The sequence below is a fragment of the Pan paniscus genome, chromosome 3, assembly GCF_029289425.2.
Source record: "Pan paniscus chromosome 3, NHGRI_mPanPan1-v2.0_pri, whole genome shotgun sequence".
Lineage (NCBI taxonomy): Eukaryota > Metazoa > Chordata > Mammalia > Primates > Hominidae > Pan > Pan paniscus.
In genome coordinates, this window is record NC_073252.2 from 56,111,159 (window position 1) to 56,124,801 (window position 13,643).

General features: G+C 38.8%; 1 pseudogene; it reads left to right on the forward strand.

Annotated features, from left to right (window-relative positions):
• The first annotated feature begins 7,828 nt into the window (after window positions 1–7,828).
• On the forward strand, window positions 7,829–9,554 carry LOC100987552 (heterogeneous nuclear ribonucleoprotein A1-like; annotated as a pseudogene).
• The last annotated feature ends 4,089 nt before the right edge of the window (window positions 9,555–13,643 follow it).

Here is a 13,643-nt window from a genome sequence, read left to right on the forward strand (position 1 = left end):
CTCTACTAAACTTATCACTGTGCCTTATACACATAGATTAATTTAAAAATGTGTGGGAAGTGTAGCTATTATTTACTCACTTTCTGTCTAGATGATGAACCTTGAATTAGCTGGCTTCTACCATCCGCCATGAGACAGATGATCCGTAAAGGCCAAGCACCGATACTCCAGCTCCATCTGCGACAAACTCCCTTGCTTTATTTCTGACATTTCTCCTATTCTGTTCCAGACTTAAGCAGCTCAGGTAATCTGGCTCTGAATGCCTTTGCAGGTCCCATGTGTGTTCTTTGGACTTGGCAGAAATTAGCTTCAAAGATATCTAAGCCAAGGTTCATATTCTGAAATGAGCTGTCCCAGGTAAGATACTTTTCCTTAGCTCTTACTCTAAAATTTAAACTCTGGCTCTGGTCCAGCTGTATCATCTTAGGTCTACTGAGAGGTTTTATTCAGTACTGAGAGGTGAAATAGGCAACAAAAACTAAGGAAATGCTGCTGTCCTTCAAGGGCAATTTCCATATGTACTCACCTCAGGACACTTTGATTCTAAAACAGTGGCCCAAAGCCATTTATTTATCCATTATTTCAACAAATATTTGTAGAGTGCTTAATATGAACCAGACTCATTGGAGACAAACAGGGATGAGATTTTACAGCTTTCCTGCAGAGTACATAATCCAGAATGGGAGTATGTAAACCTATGATGTGCTATTAACTCCTATGTTTATTGAAGAAAAACAAGCAAATTTTCAGTGACCCATTAAAGTAGGTTTCATAGAGAAATGTGAAGAGAGATTAGAGAGAGAAAAAAAACCTCTTCATGCCTTGCTGACTATGGTAAACTTTATAAAATGAACATGTATTACAACTACCATTAGAAAACAAAACAATACATTTACATTTTTCAAATTTTAAAGAATCACTTTCATATTTCTAGGCCAGTTTATCATCAAATCCCCCAAAAAGAGTAACAATAAAAGGGGTAATCACACAGCCTTTCAATCATTCATGAGCTAGTCACATACTTTATAACCTTTAGGTTATATGTCATTTCCTACCCCCAATACAAATTTGAATTTCCCTTTAATTCTCTTGGTTTTTCTCTTAGGCTCATGCTCAAGTATTTTTTAATACAGTCATGGATTTTGTACATCTTTCACAATAAATAAGATGGAGACTTTATATTTAAACTTCTTTTTACAGATAAAGTGTTTGAAACTGGGGCTGAAAAATAAATTAAGGATCTGTCTCAATAGTAAAAAATGACCCCCCTCCCATCTAAGTGCATCCCCTAGTAAAGTACAGATGTATTTTCCTTTCTGAAAGTCAGATATGGAAAATTTAATTTCATGTTAATTTTTTGTAAATTCCTGAGTTTATTTTATAATTTATCTTTTAAGTGAAAGCAAGTTTATTAGAGAAATAAAGAAATGAAAGAATGGCTGTTCCATAGGCAGAGCAGCCTCAGGTTTTTGTGTGTGTGTGTGTGTATGTGTATGTGTGTGTTTTGCTTTTTTTTTAATTTAGAAGTTTGCAGCATTTATTATAGCTTGAAATGGATGAAGACATTTGGGGCACTTTGTATTTTGTCCTCCATTGGGCCAAGGCTTTTCTTGTATCCTTTCTGCCATGGAATTTAAGTAATCAGGAAAATGTGAGAAAGGAAATAATTGAAAAAGATTGGAGCAGAAATACTAAAGATAGGATCTGTTTTAAAGCAACACAACATTCTAGCACACCTTTCCACCCCTTGACCGGGATTACTGTAATGACAGCACAGGTACCTGTGAGCACCAGTAGCTATGAGGACATTTTGGATACTGAGATTGCGTTTATATGAACAGTCTTCATTCTAGGACCTGCTTTGATTTCTTAAGGGCTCACACTGCTCTATATGGTGTTGTGTATAGTTAAGTACAGTTGAGTGGCAGTAGGGATACAGAAAATTTTAAATGTAAAAAAAAATTAGGGAGTGAACCTTTTTATTAGATCCTTCTTTTTTCTTTATAGAAGAATTCATAGCAGGTTGATTTTCTGTTTAGGCAACAATGGGAAAAGCTATTTCCATTTTATTTATTTAAAAAACGTTTATAAGGCACTTAATCCATCATGGCTCTTACAAATGTTAACTCACTTCTCATAACTACCTTGGGCTTAGCACAAAGAGGTTAAACAATCTGCAGGTGATGCTGTGCAACTAAATGCAGGCAGCCAAGTTGTATTGCCCTGTGTTTGGCTAGGGGTAAGGGCTCTTATGCCTTGAACTGGGCTGTGTAGAGCTCTGCACTCTAGGCAGAGGCCATTCCTTTCTCCTCTCTTCTCTCTGTTTTACTCCATGTCTCAGAGAGTTCTGAAGATGGAGATGGAGATTAGTGTGAACTTGGAGATTCACACTAAAACCCTCTAAAACCTAATGATGAATCAAAATAAATTCTCTAAAACTGTAGAAAAAGTGATAGAGGCGTCGGGTTAAAAGGCTGAAATTCACGATCAGAAAGCCACAATGCCTATGTTTCCAGAGAAAGCAGGTCCAACATCAAATACCAGAAAGTCTGATAGTAAATGGAATGTGACTCTATGTGGGACCTGGTGTTCCTATTTCATCTGAATGGATATCTGCTGTTTCAGTGGGAACAGTGCTTGCACACCAGGTACCCACTCCCCAGTGTCATGGGCTGTGCCGTCGAAAGAGAACCAGAAATAGGCCATGAGGCTGCTGGACCCAGCAAGTCCCTCATGTCATAGATCAAATCTGTGACATATGGGAGTGACAGCCAGTGCCCAGCTTCAGAGTGATAGCCAATCTCATTATGTCAGATCAAATCTGAACCTCTCGTACGGGGAGAAGGAGATCTCTAGGGAATTTCGGAAGTCCCAGTATTTCAGAGGGAAGAAGGAAGTTATGCAGGATAGGAAAAAAAGAGGTCATGTTACAGCCTGGGCTTCCACTGAAACTAACACTGGATTCAACTTTTGACACTGATAATCTGTTGCCACCAAATGGAAAACGTAAACAAGATATTCTATGTGTGCTTAGAGAATACGCAACACAAGGAACAAGCAGAACATTCTTCTCTGGAATCTGACATGATGGCTGCTGTATTTTTACAGGGAGCATTGATTTCAGATATATGTGAAATATGCTAAACCGAAAAGCAGAGACAGAAGAGACAGAGAGAGGTTAGATAGAGAATATGATATTTAGAAGATAGCCAGCTAAGCAAAATCTAGCCTTCTAAGCCCTCCTTAATTCCTCTTAAATCCCCCATCCCAACTCTATTAACTAAGTAGTTATCACTCTCTTTTAAAGAGTTCGCGCCTCCCTTGTTGTGGTTCTCAGGGATCCGCCCCAGCTCTTAACTCTCCTCCCCGTCCCACGCACTGGGATCGCCCCATGCCCAAGGTCCTTCCCCGCAGGCGGTATTTCCAGCGAGGTGGACTCAATGACCTTCCAGGGATTTAGGGCAGAAAGCGAATATCCCACAGTCGACGGGAGTTACTCTGGAAGGCGAGCCGGGGAGGCTGCACCAGTGGGTAACCAGCCACCGCCCACCACCCACCCACCCCGGGGGCGGGGCCAGCCCTTTTCTTCAGTACTCGGGATAGACCTGGAGCTCCGAGAATTTCCCTGGCCCGGGGGTTCCAGACTTTTCAGCCCCAATCATGCATAAAAAGGGTTCACCGATCTTGGGGAGCCACAGAGCCTGGGCTGCAGGCACCTCCCTGCCAGCTCTCCCGCTCCTCGCACCGCCGCCCGACCTGCCTTCTGAGCCCGGTGACCTGCGCCGCGCCCCCGCTGTCCCCCGCGCTCCCGGGCTACTGCGGGCGGCGCTGCTGCTCCTGCTCCTGGTAGCCTCCGGCCGGCGAGCGGCAGATGGGTCCCGGCGCCCTGGGGTCTCCGGAGCGGGACACGGCTGGGGTAGCACCCCGCGCCAACAGTCCCGCTCACCCAGCGAGTCTCTTCTTCCCTAGGAGTATTGGTGGCCCATGGACTGCCTTGCCAGTGCTTGCAGACCCTGCAGGGAATTCACCCCAAGAATATCCGAAGTGTGAACGTGAAGTCCCCTGGACCCCACTGCACCCAAACCGAAGTCATATAAGTCCCTCCCCGGGACTTTTTCTTTTCTCAGACCATGAGAATTAAATCTGTAGTCATTTTTCTAATTAGTGGCTGGATCCAAAAGAATAATAAAATATCTCTAATCTCCCCCAAGAAAGCCCAAAGGTTACATCCAGGACTTGGTCCCTAGGTTAAGCCCTAAGGTGCTGGGGAGAGTGGAATGCTATCTTCCTAACTATTTACATATCAAAAGAGATGAAGCCCACAGAACCTAAAGACATCAGTAGGACACATAAATTGAAGACCAGAGGGCTCTTAGGTTCCAGGGGAAAGGTATTTACATCCCAAAGGGTTGGAGTTAGGGCTCTAGCTCATTGTGTTTCCATGAAGACCCTTTCAGGAGGGTAGTGAGACAACTTCTTCCTTCTCCTTTACAAGCAGAAGGAATCATCTTTTCCTGTCCTTACCCTATGGAGTGTGTGTCCCAGTGTGTGAGACAATAGATGTGACTTTCACTGCATCAGCTCAGGGGTGAGGCCCAAGGCAAGGAGGAAGCTGGACACACTTAATGAGAGGTATTTAGTAGGAAATCTACCTGGTATCCAGAATCCCCTCTGTGTAAATTTTAAATTTTAAAATGTGGTTAAAAACCAAACATGGACTTCATTAATGATGTATGGAAAGAAGAAAGAAGATGCACTCAGTTCATATGGTGATTTAGAACATAGGCTGTGAATAATTAGATGGATCAGGGAATAGAGTCCAGCTGTAACACCTCTTGTGTGATCTTGAGGTTAAATTTCTTGATTAAACTTTATTTTCTCATTGTATTAAAAATGCTACACCTTTTTGTAGTTGTTACTAAACTTATGCATTATAATTATTTATGCAAAGGGCTAAGCAGTGCCTGAGAGTTGGTAGTGGCTTTGGAATTTCTGGAACAAAGAAGGAGCAGTTTGATTGAAGATGGGGGCAGTGTATTAGTTTCCTAATGCTGCTGGAACAAATTACCACAAATTTAGTACCTAAAAACAATATAAATTTATTACCTTACTGTTTGGGAGACCAGGAGACAAAAATCAGTTTCACTGAGCTAAAGTCAGTGTCCACAGGCTGGTTTGTTCTGGAGACCCTAGGGGAGAATGTGTTTCTTTTACCTTTCCAGCTTCCAAAGGCTATCTGCATTCCTTGCCTTATAGCTCCCTTTCTGCATCTCCCTACATCTCGAATGCTTAGGTTCTTCACATCTTTCTTTCTGTCCCTTTGTTCTGTCACATTGCCTTCTGTCTAACTCTGACTCCTCCTGCATCTTTTCTATAACAACATTGTGATGATATCTGGCCCACTCAGGATAATTGGGGATAAAATTCTCATCTCAAGATTCTTAATTTCATCATTTCTGCAAAGTCCTTTTTACAATATAAGGCGATGAATTTACTGGTTCTAGGGATTAGGACAATGACATCTTTAGGGGGCCATTATTCAACCTACCACAAGGTTTTGAAAGTCAGTGTTTGAAGCACATTTTGTAGGCTAAAAAGACATGTACATATGATAGAAAAGAAGTCTGAAATTGTGGGAGGAACCAAAATGGTACCAGCTCTGGCTAGTTTTCAATAAATGCAACTATTGTTAATGTTTCTGAATTAAAGAAAAGAAGACTTAGGTATTTTCTCCACACTGGAGAGCTTCAAACCAAACCAAAAAAGATTCATTACATAACTGGAGGGAAGGCATGAATGACCAGAAGAACAAGAGGAAGGTCTGGGTGGAAAACTTTGAGAGGGTCCCTGGATCAATGTTTATCTTTGGTACTCTAGCCCACTGTCATTTATATCAATGTATTATTGGAGCAAGTTGTAATAGCAAAAGTGAGTACCACATTAAATTCTCTGTGAAAATTTGGAGTGCAAGCAGACCTCCATTTGGGACATCAAGGTAGCGGGTGGCAGATAGGGTTATTTGAGGGAATGGTCACCAGATCATGAGGGCAGAAAACAGATGTTCTCTGTATTCAAAGATCAGTCTTAGAACAGTGTGACACAGCATGACCTGTGACTTTGAGAGGCAGACAACAATGTCAACAGTACCTGAGACTTTTGGGGCAAATAAACTACAAGAGAAAAAGAGGAATGATGGATGACCCCACTCTGTTATTATGATTCCTTATTTGAGAATTATCCTGAAATCTCCTGTTAGAGATTTCCAGAAACTGGTGGGATGTGAGAGATACAGAGATGGAGCTTCTGCAATAGCAGGTTTGGGCAATGTTTCCTCTGCTGGAATATCAAAGTTATAAGACAGGAGTTCATTTGTACTAGATTTCCCATGAAGACCGAGACAAAGGCTTATGTGGCTATACCAATTCTAAGTCCACAAGCCCACATCAGGGGCCTTATCTTTAGCTGAGTGTATGGTATCCCTGTGGAAATATTTTATCCTCTGCCTTAAGATTGACAGTGACAGGTGACTGGGTTGTGCCTTTTGCTTTCAATAGTCTGATGGGGAAACATATGATGATCTGGGGGAGTGATAAACAGATTAAATGGACCTGGTCTCATAGCAGCAAGTCAGAGCACACAGAAGTCTGCTCTGTGGGCAAGAAACAAATACAAGTCCACCTAATCTACTCCCTGACAGAACTATTCAAATACAAAACAAGAAAGAGAATCAAGATTTTGAACATTAGTCCAGGAGTCTTGCAAAAAATGATGACATGAACCACCAGGCATAGTTGTCTTTGTGCATATTCTAGAACCACAGTTTCCTTCTGCTTCTCAGGATTCTTCTCTGACCCTTCACTATAACCACTGCCGTGCGGACCAGAGGAAAGTTATGGACATCATAGCCAAACATGCTCGGAATAAGCATGGAATAAAAATCTCTACCACATCTTGTGACTTTGCCAAATGACTTACCTCCTCTGAGTTTGAATTTCCTTATCTGTAATATAAAAATAACCCTTGTTGGGTTGTTGTAAGTTTTCAAGTTAATTCACAAAAAGTATATAGAATAGTACTGGTACAAAGCAATACTCTGCAAATGGTTATTATTAGCACAGTTTATAGTGTCATGAAGGAAAATTTTTTAAAAATCTCAAGACCCCCAAACTCCTTATGCCAAAATGAAAGTTAAGCCTGGAAGCTGAGTCATGCAACACCTTCTTCCAAGTGAATAACTGTTGCTAACATAATGCATTAGCCAGATCTCCACAGAAAGGTAAAAGGTCTCAGGTCTAAAACTAAAGTCTGTTTCAAGTCCACAGATTCCACACTGATAATGTAGATTACAAGATTATGTTCCCAGATGAAGAACAAAGACAAGAGGAGATTGATCTTTCCCCCACCTCCCCAGAGATGTTTGCATAATTGATTCTTCCTTTACTCTATTTTTTTTCTTCAAACATTCCCCTTATCTTAAGTAAAATGTAGATTTACTGGGCACTAACTAAAGTCTCACAATAATGTAACAATTTGCCATAGTGCCTACCTGCCCTTCTTCCTACATGCCTTCCCCCATTTAAGGAAATGTAGAAATACTAAACCTCCTAAAAACGTCTTCAGACGTTTGTCATGTGTGTTTTTCCTGACCACACCTTGTGCACCATGCTTGCATTGTTATAAAGAAATATCAGAGACTGGGTAATTTATAAAGAAAAGACATTAAATTAGCTCATGATGATGATTACACAAGAAGTGTGATGCTGGCATCTACTTTTGGTGAGGAAGCCTCAGGAAGCTTACAATCATGAGCCTCAGGAAGCTTACAATCATGGTAGAAGGCAAAGGGGGACCCAACATACCTCATGGTGAGAGTGGGAGCAAGAAAGGGAGCAAGAAAGGGAGCAAGTGAGAAGATACCACACACTTTTAAACAGCAAAATCTCAGGACAACTCACTCACTTTTGTGAGAAAAGCACCAAGCCATGAAGAATCTACCCCAATGACCCAAACTACTACTCCCACCAGGCCCCACCTCCAACACTGGGGATTGCATTTCAACATGAGATCTGGGGGGACAAGTATCCAAACTATTAACATATCAGTGTCCTAAAGCTGCCTTCATAAATCTTGATTGATTGAGATATTTGCCTCAGTCACTCATTTTGGTTATCATTACCTGTCAGAATAAGTAATTATTTTTGAGAAGGGAGATACAAGGTAGTTCTAACGGAATATTTAATGTGATTTAAAAATTGTTATTGTCCTTAGAGCAGCTGGAAGATTATGGTTATGCAGTAAGTTATTTGAAACAAACCTGAGAATCTGATAATCTTGGAATTTAAAGAGTCTAGAATTCATTACAAATTAAATCTATTAAATCTATTATCAATCTGGTATTGGGTCAACATTCTCAAAATAGGTACCTGTATTTGAAAACCTAATCACAATCTTTTTGACAAATTCAACAATAACTGCCATTAACTCCTAAATCAGCCTGTGGATGCCACCAAAGAAGCATCATTAAAGTCTCTCTTCTCCCTGCTGTTACGTCTAAGTCAGAGTCTCCTAAAGAAACCGAACAGCTGAGGAAGCTCTTCATTGGAGGATTGAGCTTTGAAACAACTGATGAGAGCCTAAGGAGCCATTTTGAGCAAAGGAGAACACTCACGGACTGTGCAGTAATGAGAGATCCAAACACAAAGTGCTCCAAGGGCTTTGGGTTCGTCACATATGCCACTATGGAGGAGGTGGATGCAGCCATGAATGCAAGGCCATGCAAGGAGGATGGAAGAGTTATAAAACCAAAGAGAGCTGTCTAAGGGAAGATTCTCAAAGACCAGGTGCCCACTTATCTGTGAAAAAGATATTTGTTGGTGGCATTAAAGAAGACACTGAAGATCATCACCTAAGAGATTATTTTGAACAGTATGAGAAAATTGAAGTGATTGAAATCAGGACTGACTGAGGCAGTGGCAAGAAAAGGGGCTTTGCCTTTGTAACCTTTGACGACCATGACTCCGTGGATAAGACTGTCATTCAGAAATACCACACTGTGAATGGCCACAGCTATGAAGCTAGGAAAGCCCTGTCAAAGCAAGAGGTGGCTAGTGCTTCCTCTAGCCAAAGAGGCGAAGTGGTTCTGGAAACTTTGGTGGTGGTCATGGAGGTGGTTTCGGTGGAAATGACAACTTTGGTCATGGAGGAAACTTCAGTGGTCATAGTAGCTTTGGTGGCAGCCATGGTGGTAGTGGATATGGTGGCAGTGGGGATGGCTATAGTGGATTTGGTAATGATGGAAGCAATTTTGGAGGTGGTGGAAGCTACAATGATTTTGGCAATTACAGCAATCAGTCTTCAAATTTTGGACCCATGAAGGGAGGAAACTTTGGAGGAGGAAGCTCTGGCCCCTGTGGGGGTGGAGGCCAATATTTGGCCAAACCACAAAACTAAGGTGGCTATGGCAGTTCCAGTAGCAGCAGTAGCTATGGCAGTGGCAGAAGATTTTAATTAGGGAACAAAGCTTAGCTGGATCGGAGAGCCAGAGAAGTGACAGGGAAGCTTCAGGTTATAACAGATTTGTGAACTCAGTCAAGCACAGTGGTGGCAAGGTCTAGCTGCTACAAAGAAGACATGTTTTAGACAAATACTCATGTGTATGGGCAAAAATAGGACTGTATTTGTGACTAACTGTATAACAGGTTACTTTAGTTTCTGTTCTGTGCAAAGTGTAAAGCATTCCAACAAAGGATTTTAATGTACATTTTTTTTGCACCCATGCTGTTGATTGCTAAATGTAATAGTCTGATCATGACACTGAATAAATGTCTTTTTTTAAAAAAATCCTAAATTAATGTGAAGTTAGATAATATTTTTTAAAACACTTTTATCTCATGTTTGTATACTTATTTTCTATTATCATCAGGATAGCACTGATAACACACAATTTGATCATCTCTACCTTGTGCATAGAGAATAATGACTCAAAGAGATTAAGATAGTGTCTGATCCTGGCTAACATGGTGAAACCCTGCCTCTATTAAAAATACAAGAAATTAGCCAGGCGTGGTGGCAGGCGCCTGCAGTCCCTTGGGAGACTGAGGCAGGAGGATGGCTTGAAACCGGGAGACGGAACTTGCAGTGAGCTGAGATTGCGCCATTGCACCCCAGCCTGGGCAACAGAGTGACTCTGTCTCAAAAACAAAACAAAACAAAAGATAGTGTCTGAACAGTGTTTCTGATTCATTGAGTTTTTGCTTGACATAAAGACCAAGAAGTCAGCAATCAGTGGAATGTTAAAAAGTCATTCAATCATATTGTATGTTGAGACTTTTCTTTCATATGCCATTTTCTGTCTCAAAACTTTACCTCTTGGAGTATGCTTCTGTTTGCAATGTCCTTCAGGTTTTTCTCTGTATGCTGAGCTTTTATGCATTTTTTTTGATACAACTCAGTGATATCTTCCCCGTGAAAGCAAATGAGATACTCTGATTTTTGAAGCTATGTATAAAGTGGCACTGTATCTATAATTCTATTAATTATTGCTTTAAAGGGTTTGATATGTTGATAAAGGAAAAAATGCATTCAGTATAATGTAATCAAGGTCATTTAACAGAACAATAAACAGAATTTGAGTTCATACTCCATTTTTAGTAATTCAGTTTTAAGAGCTGTGAAGCTGAATATACTGCTCCTGACTGCAATAAGTTAATTTATTCTGAATTCTATTTCCTTAATAGCCTAACAATAGATGGCAGATTCCATTAATACCTTAAATATGATCATTCAAATTGACATAAAAGGAAAACATAAGTTAAAGCATATTAATTTCCTGCTTAGTACTAACTTGGATTTTAAAAAGATACAGACTTTCTCATGACAGCACATTTTAAATAATTATTAACTGCAGATGTCATTGGATCCTTCAAAATTGCATAGTTCCACCTCCAGGAAATAAAAAGGCAAACAGTTCATATCTTTATCAACAGATTTATTACATTCTACACTTCTCATTCCTCCCAAATAAAACAAACTGGAAAACTAAATTCTACTTTCTTATTGGCTTGTAACTGACAAACATCACTTTGATAACTTTCTCCTTTCATTCTTCAACAAAAAGGGAGAAGACAACAAAATTGCTCTTGAGATTGTGGTGGCTGAGAAACACTATAGTCCTGAGTCTACCAAGGTCTGAAATCAGAAATGCCTACTGAGATCTCACATTCTTTGGCTATCTGCCCTTACAAAGTTTGTCCTTTTCTTTCATCCATTTAACATTACGTAAAAGAGAAACCAGGTCTAAAGAGATGTTTTTTGGCTTTAAGCATAACAAAAGCTGTGAAATATCTAAAATTAAACTAGGACATGCCTGCAGTTTGTCAAGTGTCAAAGAAGCCCAGATAGAGGCAGAACAAATTTATTTAACTTGAAATTCTGATTACAGGGTCTGTACTTCTTTTTCTGAAGGGTAAAGGGGAGATGATGGTAGTAATATTATTTCAAGTCAATCTAGGGTGTTTATTTTAGTATTAGTTAGCAGATGGAATTATTATATTCAACTGAAATCTTACATCTAATTATACCGATAAATTTTCGCTGGACTCAAGCAGTTCTTTTATACTTATGTAGTTATGGCTTTGATTACAATTAAAACCTTAAGGAGTGGATATTTGCTCTTTTATGCCTAACACTATTTCATAGTAGCAGCTCAATAAATTCATATTGATTATGATATTGGCAAATAATTGGTATTCTGTGATTTCTCCATGACTATTTCTATTAATGTTGAATTCTTAATCCAATATTGTGGCCAGCTACATTGATTTGAAATAGTAAATTAAGGGTTAGGCAATATGGCTGTCTTTATCTTCATTCAGATTTTCCTGTACTTACCTCACATAGCTGATGCTTCTGAGAGCTAAGAGTTGCAATATCAATATATTTGGAATATGATTTTTTAAATTTTTTTCTATACTCATTAAAAATGTCCAGTTGATACTTGAAGCTTCTTGCTGTAGCTGAAAAGAAATAATGTAAGTAGGAATCATGAGGGGAAAGTAATAGTCTCTAGTAGTAGTTTTCAGAGATGAAGTGCTTGCAAAATTTACCAGACTAACAATATAGGAGACCAAGGGTTTGGGCATTATTCTTACATGGTGAAGAAAAAAGTCACTATCTTCAAGATTCTATTCTAGTAACTTCTTCTTCTTAAAAAAAAAAAAAAGTATCTGACATTGGAGCATGAGTAAGGCATAAACTGAAATGTGTAGATTGATTTTTGAAGTCAATGAACATCTATAATAAGCAACGACACATACTAGCATTAAAAATACTTTGATAATGCTAGATTATTGGGAAGTCTTTTATATACTTGGACAAAGAACATTCAAAAGTTGCAATATAATGTAGCAGGTTTAAAAAGTTTTTTAAGTTGCACAATATGTCATAGATGTATAAGATTGTATAGAAACATATACTATATAAAAACATGAATAGATGTTTTATATAAATAATATTTAATATTAAAGATTGTATAAAACATGTATATGCATATGTATACTATTTGCATGTGTGCCTATATACATATATACACACAGACAAAGGTTTAGGAAAAGTAACAAAATAAACCACTATGCCCATTTCCATGTTTAAGATACGAACATTAGCAGGATATTGGAAGTACTCTCTGTACCCATTCCAAATCTCATCTTTCTCCTTTCCTGTCACACTCCTTGCACCTTAACCCTTAACTTGAACTCAGTGTCAGTCATTCCCACTTATTGTAGTGCTTAACATCTATAAGTAAAATCCTAAACAATTGATTATTAATTTTATTTGTTTTGAACTTTGGAAAAATGAACTGATGCTACACAGATATGACCTAATTTTGTCATTTAGGAACTTGTTTGTGAATTTCATATAGGATGATTTATTTCAGTCAATGACTGCTATTACATTTTGTGGCAACACAAATACTTATCTGGTCCACTGCTGTGTGGAAATTTGAGTTGCTTACAGTTTTGCTAGTACTAGTAACATAGCTCTCAACATTTTTTGTGCTGAGCCCTGGGTATATAAGTCCTAGAGATACTTTAGGATATATATGTAGGAGTGGAATTACTGGCTCATATGGCATGCATATATTCAATTTTACCAAATCATAAAAAATTATTTTTAAAATGATTGTACTCATTTACCACACCCACTAGCAATTCATGAAAGTTTCTTTCCTCCACTCACTGGCCATCCCTTGAAATTTTCAGACTTCTAAAATTGTTGCTAAATGACTATATAATGGTATCATATAGTGATTTTAATTTGCTTTTTTCCTTATTATAAATGAAGGTGAATATCTTTTCACATTTATGAACCATTTGTAATTGGTCCTCTGTGAAACTTCTGTTTCTTTTGTCCACTTGTTCTGTTGTGCTATTAGCTTTTTCATAAAAGCTTTAACAAATTTTGGATGGTAATCATTTGTCACTTATGTATGTGGCACAAAGTTGTCTCTGCAGTGTGTTTTAAAGTGAATTTTCTATAATATAATTTTTTCTCTTATGGCTGATCTTTTCTCAGAATCATAAAATATTCTACATTGTCTTCTAAAAATTAAGTAGATTTGTCTTTCTTACTTAGAACTTTAATCT